Source organism: Corvus kubaryi, unplaced genomic scaffold (assembly GCF_017639235.1).
Source record: "Corvus kubaryi isolate FWS band 111438036 unplaced genomic scaffold, C.kubaryi_AGA036_p1.0 37284, whole genome shotgun sequence".
In the NCBI taxonomy this organism is placed as follows: domain Eukaryota; kingdom Metazoa; phylum Chordata; class Aves; order Passeriformes; family Corvidae; genus Corvus; species Corvus kubaryi.
Window position 1 is genome coordinate 9,206,018 of NW_024581088.1, and position 16,286 is coordinate 9,222,303.

At 47.0% G+C, this 16,286-nt stretch overlaps 1 long non-coding RNA gene across 3 annotated transcripts; it reads right to left on the reverse strand.

Annotated features, from left to right (window-relative positions):
- LOC121663784 lies at positions 1-15,591 on the reverse strand. 3 transcript variants are annotated; one of them, XR_006015752.1, is made up of 5 exons: positions 14,640-15,591; positions 10,603-10,664; positions 8,979-10,220; positions 5,668-5,888; positions 1-5,336 (listed from the first exon to the last, which is right to left on the reverse strand). It is a non-coding gene; the product is annotated as an uncharacterized LOC121663784 (long non-coding RNA). The 3 variants fall into 3 exon arrangements; XR_006015751.1 differs by having other exon boundaries at positions 1-5,888; XR_006015753.1 differs by lacking the exon at positions 10,603-10,664 and having other exon boundaries at positions 1-5,888.
- Between the last annotated feature and the right edge of the window lie 695 nt (positions 15,592-16,286).

Here is a 16,286-nt window from a genome sequence, read left to right on the forward strand (position 1 = left end):
TTAATGCCTCTCCATTAATCTCGGGTGTCTCGTGCTGCCAGCAGGAATTTGTGTTGGGGTTTTCTTTACAGTAGCTTTGATTCCCTCCTGAGCGGAATATCTTTTTGGACCCTTAAAAAGAAATAAATGGTTTTGTTTCCTCATGAGCTAAAAGCAAAAGCTGGCTGGCTTCCCCTTTCTCTCTAATTGGAGGAGAGAGCTGTTTACCTGCGGCCTCACACTTATTTGTGGCCTTATCACTGCCAGCTATCAAATGACCACAGCTCCCTTCTTAACCTGAAGCAGGCAAATGTCCCAGTAACCCAACAAAGTTATCCCTGTTTTCTAATTTCCTTGAAACAATTTCTTAGTTGACACTTTTTTCTTTATTTTTCTTCTTTTATCTTTTTTTTTTTTTTTTCTTTTGGGGTGGATCTGATTGTAATTATTTTTTAATAAACTCCCTAAAGTACATGTTTCTTGTGGACCTTTGAACTTCCTGGTGCACCCAGTCTTTGCTCAGGAGATATGGTTGGCTCTGGGTGTTAACCCTCTGGAGTTTGTGTTCTCAGGGAACCTGATGCAATTTCCTTCCCTTGTAGAGATGCTGCTCAGGCACAGAGACCATTGTTGGCAAACCCAGGCTGTACCTGGACTTGTGGCCTGTTTCAAAGTTTAATTCCTATAGAATCAGATAAAGCTATGGGTCAGATTGGATCTGTAAAGCATGACTGGAAGCATGGGATAAGCAAACAGCTCCAAAGATTGTAAAAAGCACTAGGGAAAGTACTTCTGATAAGCAGATTTCTCAGTAAGAGGCTTCTCCTTCGACGTGGATCCAGCCACGGATGCTGCAGGGTATGGTTGTCATCTAAAAGTCAGTACAGCAGGAACCCCTTTTGGGGATTAACTTGCCCATTTTCTCACCAGGCATTACCCATTTGCTTGTTCTTGATGTGCTTACACAGATTGTGCAGTTGCTTTGTGTCCATCCTGAGAAGAGGGAGACAAACTCCCCCCAAAGACCAGAAGGGAAGATGGGGATTGTGCATGTGGGTACAAACTTCATCCTCCTCCTCCTCATTCTGCTCCCCAGGTCTGGCTTGGGGGTGTAACCACTGACAGGCCCTTTTCACAGCTTTTTATCTTCTCCCCTTCCCCCAGATTCCAGGGATTTATTTTTTCCTCCCTCCCTCAATTTTTCTGCTGCTAAATTCTGCTCAGTACCTCACAATTTTAAGGTCTCCTGATTGAGGGTGTCTGTGCAGATGATCAGGGTCCTGCAGTGGAACTCTCACTGCCCTATACAAGAGCTGCCTCCTCTGCTGTGCTGCCCAGATCCTTCAAATAGCCAAAGCCATAGCTTATTCTTCCAGTTCAAGCAAATCTTTCATCCCCTCTTTAAAAACTGCTTAGGACAAACCCTGTCCTAAGGCTCAGAAACATTTCTGTCCCTGCCAAGTCATCTCAGATTGGGTTTTCGGAGCTGTTTAATGAAGTAGGCATTCAATTATCATTAAAAGTCCATAAGAATTAGGTGCCTACTTTAGTTCCCTTTTGGAAATCCTGCCTCTAATAAATTACAAAGTAAACAATGGCCACCAGTTCCTAATGGCATCAATCACACATGGGCTGGCAGTCACTTGGGAAGTGGAACTGTGTGGTTAGGATGGGCTCACTGTAGCACCACTCTGCTCTGTCCACAGCTTTTATTGAGGGCAAAGGGACTGTGGTTGACCTCTGCTGCAAAGCCAAAACAACCCCAAATGCTCAGCCACTGGGCCTGCAACTCCCTGGGCTGGGGAGGGGGATGTTTTCTCTTGCAAAAGGCAAGGGCTGTTTTCCCTCTGTCAAGGTTTGTGTAGGTAACTCCTCCACACATCGTTTGGAAAGCATCACTTACATAACTGACTTCAACTCGAGCTTGTGTTGCCTCTTAAAACATGCACAAGTGTGTAGGAAGAGAAGTCCTTCTCCCTGCCTTGCTTTGGTCCCTTGGACAATTGTTTCCCTGCAAATTTGATTTAAGACATATTTTAGAGATGATATTGTAGCTGGACCCTGGTTTGCTCTCACTTGACCCAATCTCCCTGCCTGGCTGTGCCATCCCCACTGCTGTCCCTTGTCCTGGCTCCATCCACTTCATCCCATTTCCTCCACGGGACACAGATCCCCTCTCCCATTCCAGGGGGTCTCACTTGCACCACGTAGTAAGGGACAACTGCCTCAGGGCCGTGTTTGGACCAAAATGTTCTGGTGTCACCACAGGAACTCGGGTGTCTGGACACCAGCTCCACACTCTGTGAACAATGGGGGCAGCTGGGGCTCCCAGCCCCACAGCACTGCGGCCCTCTGGGGCAGTCACCTCTCCCCATCAGTTTTGCCACTGATTTGTTGTCCTAAACAATAGGCAGAAACCCCTGGATTTTCCCTTTGCTGGGAGCAGACAGTGGCAATGTCCCTTACTTTGCTTTGTTTGCACCTGTGGGAGCTTGGGGGGAGCTCTGGGGCTCTTGGCTGGGGCTGGTTTTGTGCTTGCAGTGAGTCCAGCACTGGAAGCATGTATCACTCAGGGTTATTTTGGCCTCTGAAGGTGCAAAGGGCAGCTCAGAGTCACACCTTTGGCTGTGCCACTCTGGCTATTGGCGAGCATGGGCACAGCTCCCGGTGTGGGCAATCACAGCTCCCTCTAAGGATTGGGCACCAGCAAGTCCAAGGTGGGCCTTTCTCTGACCATGCTGAGCCATGCTGTGGGCAAGCACTGGCCCCGAGCTGGGGGTGATCTCCATAACAGACAGTCCCATTTGGTGGGGAACGGGGACCTTGGGCTGCGCCCTGGGTGTTCTTTGGGAGCTGGCTGGAGTTGAGACTTCAATTCCCATCCCAGTGTAATGGGAACTCAGGGTTACCTCCTTCACAGGTGATGGTGAAAGCTAACAGCAGTGAGGTCTCTCTCTCCTGCATGACATCTCTCAATAAACTGCCCTTGCCAGGGAGAAGTCTGGAAAGGCTTGGAGTCAAAGGGATTTTGTTTTGAACATTTACTTCCAGGCGAAATGCTTTCATAGAGAAATGCGCTGTGCTGCTGTCATGGCCTGACCAGTCAGACAAGTGCAATTGTTGTGTCCCTGGGACAATTGGTGCAATTGCTGCAGCTGTGACTCAGCTGTGCTCCTGTGCCAGGTTGCTTCTGGCACCCTCAGTCATCCCGAGGGCTGCACAAAGGCCCCTCTCTCTGAGGGCTCTGCGGGCCCGGCTGTGCTGAGGGCCCAGCGCTGCTCTTGGCAGAAGTTGGGATGATCTTGGTCAGGAATTCCTCGTGCAGCTGGCAGTGCTGAGCTCCCACTGAGCCAAATGCCCAGTGCAGGTAACACCTTGGGAAGGCACCAATGGATGGGTGTTGAAATAGAGACAGGTCCTTGTTTTCAGGCTGTCTTAGGGAAGTTTGGCTTTTACCCATGGCTGAATGAAATAATGACAAAAATCCATTAAGACAAGCCCTCCCCTTAAGACGTCTCCGGTATTTTCCCTCCTGTGTCTGCTTTCTTCCTCCCCCACGTCTGAATTTTGCTGTCAGCGCTGGATGCAGGAGCCTTTCACAGGCAGGTGCTGAGCAGATGCAAAGGCAATTACTTGCTAACTTTGCAGCTAGGTTTGCTCGGACCATTTGAAGTACATTACAATTGTTTAACCCACACCAGGATTTTACGGTGTTAGGTGTTACTTTACACAAGATAAGCTCTGCAGAGGGAAGCAGAGGTGATAGCTGTGAGTGTAGCTGTGCTGCCTCAGCCTGGTTGTTGTAAGGACGCTGTTAGAAGTGGTTTGGTTGAAGGGGATGTTGAAAATGCAGCTGGTTTCTCAACGCCTGTTCCCAACCGCCCTCTTGCTGTGCCTGCTGCCTGCAGTCCTGACACCTGTCCCCACTGTGACAGGCAGCTCCTCTCCTCCTCACCTGCAAAGATTTAAACCAAGGAGTTGCCAGCTTATGTCCTCACCTCTCAAGTCAAAGTGCCAAAGGGTAGCATGTTCCTGGCTCATCAGAGCCAGGAGAAATGAAGCTTCCCCAGCACAAGCTTTCACCTGCATTAGCAGCCAGATTAAAGCCATTTAGGAGCTCCAGAGGCATAAACTGGTTGTTAGCATAGGCATAACCCATATTTGCATGGCCATATCTGTGTCCTTGTGAGATTACAGCTTCCACGTGGCATGTGACTGCAGCATGGAATGGTTCTCCTGGCTTATCATGAGTACACTTTGCTTTGCAGAGGATTGAGAGGGCCTTGAGCTCCCCTTGCAAATCCAAGTCTTTGTTCTCCCTTTCAGTGTTCGCTGCACTCGGAGCTCAGCCAAAGCCAGGGATATGCAAGTGGGAGGCACAGATGGACTTCTCTGGCCAGCCTTCATCTGAGGATCTCGCTGTATTTAGAAGTTGTCCATCAACCTGGTTCACTCCTGCGAGATCAGGCATGAGAGAAGCCTGTGGCTGTGTCCTTCCCCCTCCTCTGGAAGACAACACTGCCTTCTCCTTGGAAGCCTCTCCTGCTGGAAGGTGGCATAATGCAGACCACATCTCTAGAAATCTATCAGATTATCTTGCCTACCTACGACAGGAATCCTTTGAAAGGATGTTCTAATTGGATGGGGAAAAGTCAGAGTACAAACAGATTATGCTTCTCCTATTTCTGCCTGTGTAGGAAAGGAGCCCAAGTGCCAGTCAAACACACTGTACTGAAACAGTGCACCTTGGGGAAAACTCTTCTTTTTCCCCTGACAGCTCTCCTGTGAATATTAATTTCTCTATTTGAGTGCCTTCATCTTCCAGGAGCTGTGCAAGTGCAAACATTAACCAACTCCTCTGGTGCAGCAGCTCTTGCAGTGCAGAGTAGGCATGGAGCCAAAAAGGAAGCAGTTGTGGAGATGTTCTGTGTCTGCTGCTGGTTGTTATTTGCTGCTTTGGGCAGATTTAACATGATTACCACGTGTGATGTGATGAGTCTGGTGCATATAATATATGCAGGCATCTGATATGGTATTTATGTTCTGATAGGTCACAGGAAGGAGAGCTGATAAACACAGATAAATGTACAGGTATTCTGCATTGTACTGTACATGTGGTTTAGTTAAACATAAACCCCAAACACCATTGCCAGATGTATTGCAGTAATGCCAAATACGAATTGTAATGAGGAATGTTTTCCAGCAACCTGTTCTTACCAGGAGGGTGGTGAGTGCTCCCTTTGATGGAGTGATTAATGATACTCAGCAACTGCTCGGACGGTAGGGGTGGAGGCTTTGCTAATTCCATCTGGAAATTCCTTTCCTGGTGCTTAAGGGTAATGAAGATGATCTTCTCCCTGCAGTTAACAAATCTTGTGTCAGGGGAAGGGATCTGAAAGAGATTTTGGGCCAGTTACTGTTTCTGTGTGGCATTAGAGAGATCTGAACGGCCAGAGTAGTTCCTTTCTGGTACCTGTGGGGAGCTGCTCATTTAACCACTTGTTTGCAATTCATGTGGTATAAACACAAGTGTGATTGGTGACCAGTGGCACGGGGAAACCATAAACACATCGGCATCTCTTTTATCCACCTCTGGCAAAATCCAGTCAGGTGTGTTCTGAGTGTTCCCAGACTGGCAGACAAAGGCAGCCAAACCTTCCAGAGTGCCCAAAGGTACCAGTGACTCACTGCTGGTGCTGGTGTTCCCTCTCAATAGATGTATCTTCAGGGGTTCCTGCACTATTTTATGCTTCAGCAGTTCTGTAGATGTTTGTCTTCAGCTTCTCAGCCAGCTGTTTGTGAGCTGATTGTTGGTGTTTGCTAATGTCCTATAACTTTTATAGCTGCTTGAAGTCCTCAGGAACTGAAAGAGCATTATCAGCTTCCTCCACACTTCTTCAACTTGCAGCCTGTGAGAAACAGGATAGTTAAAGGCTTTTCTTTTTATTGTGATTCATAAGTTTTTAGGGGTTTATGCAAATTAAAATAGGCATTATTAATAAGATGTTAATGAGCCCATCCCTTAGGTACTGCTTATAAAATCAAATCTATAGTGAGTTGGGTATCTCTTTGTATTGAAAATAAATTTGACATCTTTTGTTAATCTTTTGGATAATGAAATATGAGCTCTCTGGGTGATACCAGCCTTGGTCACTTCCTCTCCCCAATGAATCAGAGAAGTCTGGAAAATTATGAGACTGATAACACATTTTCCAGTTGGTGCTGTCTGGGGCAGCGGATGGCATCTCCCCTCTCAGAGCCATGGCACCCCCAATTTCACAGCCTCCCTTGGTGGCAGAGGCTCTCAGTTCTGTATCTCCTTTCCCTGCTCCTTTAGAAGATTTTGGTATCTGCCCCCAGCAATGTTCTTTGCACAGGAGTGTCCGACTGGCTGCAATTCCCAGGGGGCACATGGTGGGATGAGGCTTTGGGCATGTGATGTGTCCTGGGGTTCCATGGGGTAATGCAGTTCAGGCTCATGGCAGCATTCAGGTCTCATCCCTCTGCTGTCACTGCTGCCCTTTGCGTGCACTTCCTGCCTCTCTCCTGCCCATACCTGTGCCTCCCGTCACACTGCCCCGTGCCTGACCCTGGATGCACAAAGGGTGGCTGCTGCTTGGAGTGCTTCTAAATTCCCACTTAACACTGACTTTACTTCGTGGGTTTTCTAGAGGAACTCAAGTTTTTGTTTTCATTTTCTTTCTATTTTGGTTTTATTAAAAGGAAAAAGCAAGGAAATTCCTGTCCAGCCTGCAGAATGTAGCTGTCAAGAGAAGTGGCTTCATTTCTCTTTCTTAAAGCCTTGAGTAGCCTGTTATACTTAAGACCAAAAATGGGCAGTCTTCTTTATGTGATGCTTTGAGTCTCTTGTATGATGGTGCAGGGGAGTAGCTGTAGTGAAACATAGGCTCTGCTGAGATTGGCAGGAGGAGAAAAAAGCAGAGCATGCCATTTCATTTCTATGGTGTTCTGATTCCCTCCTACCAGCCTGGAAATGCTGAGTGAGAGCCTTTGTCTGGCATATGGGGATTTGGAGAACTGTTGCTAATTACAGCAGTTGTGCTATCTCGCTTAAATGGCTTAAATAATATATTAAGTGCCTTTATGATCTCCCACAACACGCTGGAATGCAAAGAAGTGCATTTTCTGCTGTTTATGGCAGGAGTAACTTAGAGAACATTAATCTGCACAAAAAATGGCGTTTGATGTTTTATTGCTTGTGTAACTCCCAGTGGGGTCTCTAGATGCTCAGGTCCCATTGTGCAGGGTGTTCTCCAGAGGCAGGGCGTGAATTTCCATCTTGGAAGGTGAGGTTTAATCAAAGGGAAAGACACTGTGATGGCTGCAGGGATGACAGAGAAGGGTCATGGGACACTGCTGGTCAAGCATTGTGGAGTTAATGTAAGTCTCATGGTGAAGGTAAAAAGTGTGGGGCCTGAAGGAGGACCACAGGCAGTCACATTCTAACTTATTTAAGGAGTATTCCCATTGTTTTAATTAAAATTTAATTTGAAATTGGAAACAGGTTAGTAAGCATCCTATCTAGAGGTGGGAGTATTCCAGGGTCCAGATTAGTACTTATCCAGAAAAAGAAAGGTATTATGTCTGCTCAGGAATCTTTTTTTTACCCCATTTCATGTTTTTATTTAGTAAAAATTCTGTTAGTCATCTGTTTCCACCCAGGCTCCCGTGTCTCTTGCTTCTAAATCTCCAATTTCTATTTCTGCTATTGTACCTAATGTTTAGAGAAAATGTGAGAAGAGCGTGCTGTGAATATCTTGTTGCTGGATCTGGTGTGAGGAATAACTGTGGAGCAGCTGAGCAGTGCTAGCCAAAGGCTCCAAGAGCCTGGGAAGGCACACGTTGAGGAGGGACATAAACCACAAAGTGACAACGATTGGCACATTCTGACCCATAATTTGGTTTAGTTTGACATAGCTCTCTGTAAAATCACAAGTTCTGTTAGAATATGCTGGTAATTAGCAATATTTCACCTATTTGAAATTAACAAGCTCTGCAGAGTAGAAAAAAAAAAGAGCTACTTTTGTCTGGTTTTGCTTGCTAGTAGCTTGAAAACAGGGAGGTGAGAAACTTGTGTCAAATCTTGAAGTATAATTTTGCAATTAAAAGACTGGGGAGAAAGTGTGATCTGAAGACCTTCAGTTTCCTCACCATGACATAAAATTAACAGCTCTCTTCATTCTCATTCTGACTTAATATTCCTGCAGAGAAGGAAGCAGAAAGAACTCCCTAGGCTGGCTTCAGTGGAATGGAGGAGCTGTTACTTAGGCAATAACAGGGTACAGGCTGGGAGGGATTTGGGTTGGCGTTAGCTGGCTAATGCCTGCACAATGATCTGGATGTTATAATGTGATATATAACTAAAGCTAAAAACAGAGAGATGCTCTCTGGGCAATAGGAAACTGTTTAAAAGCATCTCCTGATTAGTTTCCCAGAAAATTTCAAGGTCGTACATGCACCAGCTTGCACGGATGCACAGCTGGCACCTCATCACTAAAGCCAGCAGAATCTCAACTCAAAGGCTGTTAGTGAACTGTGTGGGTAAAAATAGAAGGATAAATTGCAACTACCTGAAAGTGGAAGAAACAGCTGGGAAGTGATAAGAGAAAGTGAAATGAGTGAAGAAACTCTTGCCCATCATTGTGGTGTCCAAGTGCTTTAAAAGAACTTCAAATTGCTCCTTCCTTGAATGTACCAATTTTCTTTTTCAAACTGTGACAATTTGGCAACCTCCATCTACCCTGAACTTATCTTCTATTGCTAAGAATCTGCTCAAGAGTCTACTCCATACTCCAGGCCTAAATTTTATTACAATGGCTGGGTCAAAAGCTTTTCTAGGAGTAGCTGGATTTTTACCCAGAGGCTGAGTGAGTGCCAAAGGCTTTTATGGATCAATTAACCATATGTTTTATAAAATAAATATACAAGCAAATACTTAATATAGTAGGCAAAATTCTGATTAACCCCAAATGCTTTACCTTGCTGCAAGGGCACAATCGATCCACCGAAGTGGCAAGGTAAAATGTTGGACCCATGCATCCAGCAGCGATCTGTCATGTTTGGGTTTGGGAGTCCTCCGGAACACATCAACAGGCACTGAGTGTTCAGCTGAAACGACAGCAAAACAACCTGGTTATTGGTGTCCTGCAGTGGCTCACTGCTGTATGCAGGGGGTGAGGTGGCTGGAGCAGATGGCAACCCATCAGACTCTTTTAGTTGCCTTCTTGGCTTGATCAGGCAGTTTTTCACTGACTCTGATTACAGGCATGATGCCATCTTAGATAATGCCTCTTGATAAAGGACTTTAAGATCCTTAATTACTATTATTAGCCATTTGACACCATAAAATAGAGGTCTGCTGTTTTAATGCCTGTTTCACCCCTGTCTGTAGGGTGTCTGGAGGGTCCTTAACAAAAACAGGGAGGTGGAACTTCTGGAACCTGATCAGAGGTAATGTGTGCTTGCCAGCATAAAAATGTGTGTGTGTGCACACATTTGGATATGCCATTGTCCAGAGCTCTTTTACTCCACGTTGGGAGAGCACTGAACTGAGACATCAGCCTGTTGGCAGGGGCATGAAGGCTGGCAAGTTTCTCTGTTTGGGGATGTCCTTTGTTCAATGTTTGAATCGGGTGAAACCTTAATTAGCAAATAAGAAGCTTTGGCCTTCCCTTCCAAGTTCTGAAGCAGAATTAAGGGAAGTGCCAGGATGTATCAAATGACACAACAGTCCTGGCTCCGTGGCTTTTGTTTTACCCTGCTGCCCCGCTGTTTTGAGATGCGCTTCCCACTGTATCAGCTGCTGGCAGAATGTTCCCCAAGTTGGTCCGTGTTTGATGCTTTGGTGTTGCTTTCTCTGTACACAACAATCAAACTGCTGTGGTGCTGGGGACCCTGTGAGCAGCAGCCTTTGAGCTGAGAAGAAAGCAGCCCTTTCTTTGAAGGGGAGAGGTGCCCTGTGGTGCCACTGTGGCAGGTCCCTGCCCGCTGTGCACCATGCTCCGGGGGCCACGCAAGCTCCTCTTTCCACAATGCAATCTGGACCTTCCTGGAGCAGAGTCAACATTAGTCACTTCTTGCAAAGCCACTCCTTTCATTTGATCTTCTGGTATTAATTATTTGCACTTCCTCTTGTCACAACACTTTTTTTTTTTTAACTGCCCTGGATGGAACTGCAGAGAGATCCTTTACCTCCATTCCAACGCTGCAGTGGTTTCTGTCTACAAGAGAGCACAGAATTGCTTTTATCAAACATATTTCTTTTCCCATTGTTTCCTGATGACAGATACTACTCTTAATCTACACAGAGACAACACTTTGAAATGGGAGATCTCTGTTCCCATCAATTGTTGGTATGCTGATAAATCATAGCATGTCTCGCTTTCTGAATGACACATGTCTGGATTACAATCTGCCTCTTTTTTGTCACAGTTTTTCAGTGCTAACAACAGCCTTGCCAAAGCTCATCTGTTCTCTTAGTGTGCACTCCAGCAGGCTGATTAATTCTGTCACACTTTCCCTGTATAAGGCATAATCAAACAGGTTGATAGAAAATCGTGAAGGATGTGATATTTTTATAAATATCCAGTGCATTACACTTACCTCGTGACTGCTATTAGCTGCGGCACCTTGTTGCTCCTGGGTTGGAGGAGCATCAGCAAAGTCTGCCAGGAAAAAAAGAGTTTGTGGGCCTCAAGTGTGATTGTGCCACCCTTCCACACACAGGGAAGCCTTACTGAGGAAAATATCAAGAGCGGAGAGTGCCTTATGGTGTTTTCTTCTCTTTCAAAGCAAGTGCAGGAAAAGTGGGGGATCACTTACCCACAAACCTTAAAATAGCTGTGAACGTGTGTGACGTGCCTCACTTTCCTGGGTTGTGTAGATCCCACTATTAATAACAGGAGCTGGAATCATGGATTGAGCAGTAATGTGAGCAGCACTTTGAGTGCTTTAAACATGTCACGGGCTCCCTGAACAAAAACATCCGGGGTAAGTGGCTCAGCAGAAACATTTGTTAATTCCCTCATAAAGGGGTGGGAGAATTAAACAGAGGTAGCCCCCAGCTCAAATGAGATCTGAGGGATGCTTCCACTTCCCTTGCTGCCTTTTCCAGAGCCTGGGCAGTGCTGCCCAAACCCTGTTCCCGTATCTGCCACAACCTGATATACAGGTCTGGCGTTCGGCACGCGTGGGTGTGCAGAGCAGGGCTGTCACCCCCACGCTGTACTGTCACCAGAGCTCAGCCCTCTGGGACAGAGGGACGCGCTGTTCTCTCCCGTGTCCCCTCCCCGCTTGCACCTCAGCAGGAAAAGGAGGGGATAAGGTGTCCGCAGCAGAGAATGATGCCAGGGCAAGGGCCTGGCTGTTGGGGCAGGGGCAGCTGTGTCGGGGGGTGGAGATGGGCAGCTGCTCCAACAAGTCACGAGAGTCCTGGGAAGAGAGGATCTCTAGGGCAAGTATGAAAAGAGAGGTGCCCTCAAACTGGAAATGAGGGGGAAAATCCCAATCAATTCATTCCAAGAGTCCCCTGGCTACACCACACTGCAGCTCTGGTGACCACTGCCTTCACTGACATGTCCCTTCAACAAGGGGGATGATTTTAATTTAATTTAAATTTTTTTAAATTAAATTTTTCATTTCCCCCTGCAGTATTCCACTACAAAGTTCATGCTGGCAATAGTGTGGGAGTACAACTTATATGACAATAATAGGAGGGACCTGGTAAGAATCTGTTCCTTTTATTTCCCCCCTAGTTCATATAAATCTGTAGCAAATGTCACCCTCTGCTTCCACTCTAAACCACTTGTTTCCTAGAAAATGTGGGATGTGATAGAAGTTTCAATTTGCATATGTAGTTCTGTTGTTCTTTGAGGAAGCCTTTTGTATTTCCCCTCTCCCCCTGATAACATCAGAATCAGACTGGCAGATGATGATTCGGGGTATTTTGCTCATTCACCAGTTCACTGTAATTCGATATGAAACCATTTAGCTCTGACCACTGCAGACCTGCAGTGACTGAGTGCTTTTATTGCACCTTGCATTTTCTGCTCTTCTTAGAGTGTGCTCTACTGCACTCCTGTCAGGCTGCCTGAAGCAGGAAGGGGTAAAACTTGTCATGTGTTTGTCCAGTGCCAAGAACAGTCCTTACAAAATTAACAATATCCCAGGGTGGGGAGACAGGTATTGGGGAAAGAGGCACAGATTTAGAAGCCAACAACAGAGCAGGGCCTCAAAGTTGCATTTTTGGCTTCTGTTTTAGTGAATGTGAGTCAGGAAATCCTAAGGCCTTACACTGCTCTTCTCAGAACTGTTTTTGAGTCACTGCAGCAGTTCCACTGTTGTTCGGCTCATCCCTTTTGAGTTCAGGCCTTTCCACTGTGACTCCGAACACCTTCTCCTTGCAGATGCCCGCTGCAGGCTGAGCTGGAGCTGGAGTGTGTGGATTTTTGCCTGTTCCTGTAGCCTTGGACTGCAGCAGCCCTCCTGGAGCCCAACAGCTGCTGTGCTGCGAGGCTCCCGCAGCTCCTGAGCAGCAGTAAATACCTGCTTTGCCTCAGATCCTAGACAGCGATGCAGAGACACTTAAAGATATTGGCTAAGTGCTTGTGAATTAGTTTTTGATTAGCGAATAATTAAATAAATTCTAGCAATCCAAAGGCCACGTGCCCAGTTCAATTTGCATACGTAGCACTTCTCTGTGACAAGAGAGGAGCTCAGTTCCTCTAATGCAAGTCTAAATTTGCTGTATCTTAATTTGATTTACCTTTGACACAGCATTTAAATAGCAGCAACATCTATAATCTTGTACTCCCCAACAAGGCTTCACTAAAAACTTACTGCCAGATCTAATCCACGGTTAGCACACACAGCCTTATCTCTGGGTTCCTGCTTCAGTGCCTTTGAGAACATGCTTAATTTAATCTGAACAAAGCCTGCCATCGGGAGCCTCCAGCCTGGCTTTCCAATCCAGAGTATCTTTGTGATTAAATTTAGTGCAGGCCATGGTGTGTACAAGGCATCCAGTAAATGATTTTGAAGCGCTCTTTAAACAAAATTCTGCTGGTTCTTGGACACCGTCTGTGCCTCTGGGACATGAGGGATGCCACTTTAGTTGGGGTTTCTTTGAAGTGTCATACATTTTCTTTGGAAAGAGGTCTGGGTTTTTTGGTTAATATGAAATGCTAACCATTATTATGAACCATCACTCCAATCCCTTTTTCTTCCCACAGTGGAAGGAACTCCTCACTAGAGGGTTCTGCTTCTTAATTTGCACCAAATACCCAGTCAGCTCTCTGTGACTTTAAGCTGGTGGCAGGATCTGATTTGTAATTATATTTTCAGACACTCTTTTTTTTCCATGATTTAGCTGTCACTAAACCCCCTATACTGTCTGATAATCTCTGCTGCCTGAGAGCAGGGTCTGTGTGAACTAAAAGTAGAGGTTCTGTCATGACATAACAGATAAAAATGGAATAATTTTGCAAACTGTGGTGGCTGTAGAGGCATCAGGTCAGAGTTGTCTTGGCAGGGCCCCTCACTGCAGGGTGCAGATGAGCCAGGCCTGGCAGTGTTGTGTCAGGTCTCTGGTGAGCCTTGGTATTCAGGGGTTTGTTGTTGCTCTCTAGTAAGAGCCTTAGGACAAATAGTCATGGAGAAATTGGCCTGAAAACCAGAAGGAATTGGTGTGGAGCTGTCTTACCCCACCACTGTAGCTGCTTCCTGCTCTAACTGCTTTCTCTAACTGCTCTGCCAGTTTGGGGCTGGCTGTGTCCCAGTGCTGCTTGTTCCAGGCAAAATGGGACTCTATCACTATCTTTGTAATTCAGAGGAGAAACCAAAACATTAAAATATTGTTACTGGACGTGAGGTCACAGAGGAACACGACAGCAAAGTCAGGAATTATACCCCATCTCCTCAGCTGAGAGTTAATACTTTAAGAATGGGATCCATCACAAACAGAGCATGACTCTTGGAATGTCATGGAATATTTCACTTAATCACAACATAAAACAGATTTCTCCAGCTGTTTCTGGTATTGCCAACTTGGGCTTTTGACTGACACGTTGTCATGTTTGTTGAATTAATTCTTAAATGTTTTAGAAAGTTTATTTTGTATCTAAATTGAAAGCTGCTTGGTGAGGGACTATGTTGAGAAGATACATGTAAAAGTAGGGTAGGAATAGGAGGACATGTATCAAGGGAGCTTATATCCTCTTATTCCCCTGCTACCTTTACATTTACCTTTACTCTTTAAATGATAAATACATAACAAGTGGCTGATGGGGAAAAGTATATTTCCATCAATTTCATTTATATTTTAAAAAAAATCACTTAAGTTCTCCCTATCATCCTTACAGTCTATATTCCAGGGAGGTAAAAAGTCCCTCGTGGCTGATTTTTATGCTTGAAAATTACACGTTTTTTTGATATGCCACAAATCTAAGATAAAACCAATTCAGAAAAGATATAAGGAGGCTTTATGAAGCTTATTTCATTTGTAGTGTGTTTGCACTTGGGTTACATGAGGAGAAATTTGGCCTTCGAGCCCGCGTCTCTGTAAGCAGCATTCCTGGCTTTGCATATCAGATATGAAATTTGTTTGGAATGTTTGCTATAAAAATACCTACGCATGAACTTACATCAGCGAGAAAGAAACTTCGGCTTGACCTTTCTGCAGCTCTGATGTGGCAAGATCATTCCGTGCGGAAACAGTAACTTAGGGAATGACTCGCAACTCGTGTTTTCACAGGCTTTGTTTCAGCGCAGGAACAATCCTTGGAACAAGCTGCCCTTAGAAATCAGTGTTTTCTTTCACACTCCTTATTTTCTGCTCGGGAGTGACCCAGGGTAGGTTACCAGGCTTAATGTTGTAACAAAGCCATTTGGGAAATCCTCCCATTCTGTGTCAGTCCTGGGCTGAATACTAAAAGCAAACACGCTGGAGAACAGCAAAGGGCAGTGGTGGTTTTGATCCTTTTACAATTCAGCGCGTGTTTCTGTTTCAGACAGTGAAAAGACATTTTAATGGAACAGGAGCCTCCTACTGTCACCCCAGGCCTGCAGCCCTGCGACTTAGAGGACTTTTTGAGGAGAACCACCGTGCCCTGAGAGGTTTGAGGGGGTTGAGGGGCTGTTCCCTCTGAGAGGTTCGAGGGGGTTGACGGGCTCATCCTGTAAGGTTTGAGACGCTGATCCCCTATGAGTTTTTTGGGGGTTGAGGAGCTGATTCCCTGTTTAAGGGCATTGAGGGGATGATCCCTGTGAGGTTTGGGGGGCTGAGGGGCTGTTCCCTGCGAGGATCGAGGGGATTGACGGGCCGTTCCCTCTGCGGTTTGAGGGCGCTGCAACTCTCACCCTCCCACAGGAGACTGGGGCTGTTCCGCCGGGGGCCCCATCGCCTTTCTCCTCTCCCCGGTGCACGCTACGGGAAGCGCTGACAGCTTTCGCAAGCGACACATTCCGAAGAGCCCGTGCCGGGGCAGAGCCTTGTCCTTCCTCCTCACAGCTCCTTCTTCTGCGGCCGAGGGGCGAACCCGGAGCCGAGGCACCGTGAGCCCCGGCCGCCGGTGCGCTTCCCGCGCGGACGCCCGGGAGGGGGGGGGGGGGGGGGCGGGGGGGGGGGGGGGGGGGGGCCACCCCGCGCTGCCCCCCGCCAGCGGGCGGTGAGGCGGCACCACCATGACGGACCCCGCGCGGAGGCACTTGGCGCCGTACGGGCGCTCCCTCGGGCTCCTTCCCCGCACCCTTCGCCCCCCACTCTGCTATTTATTTATTTAGTTATCTTATCTATTTATTTATTTGTCTCTCTCCCCTTATTTAACGCGGCCCCGGCAGGGCCCGGTCCCCGCCGCCGGTGCCGTCCCCTCCCGCCGGCCTCGGCCCGGCCTTCGCCTGTCGCTGGCCGGCTCTTCGCGGGCAGCCGGGATAAATCGGGAAACGCTGCCATCCCGGTGTGACAGGGCTGTCAGCTCCCGGCTCTGCCGTCCCTCCCGCTCCTCGTGTTTACTTCCCCGTGCTCGGGGATCACGCATCTGCAGCTCCGCATGGAAAGATGGATGTGGCGTGCGTGGTTCGGGGTTGATGTCGCTGTTTTAGCCCGGTTTAGGGTCCTCCCGGAGAATTTAAAGAGGAACTAGCGAAAGGAAAACATAAACAAGCTGAATGGTGAATGCTTGCAGCTGCAGGGCTCCAAGGCGACAGCAAGCTACACCCTGGAAGCTGTCTGACTCTGGAACTGATAGCCAAGTCCAAGGACAAAGAGGGACAGGAATTTTCAGCAGTAAATG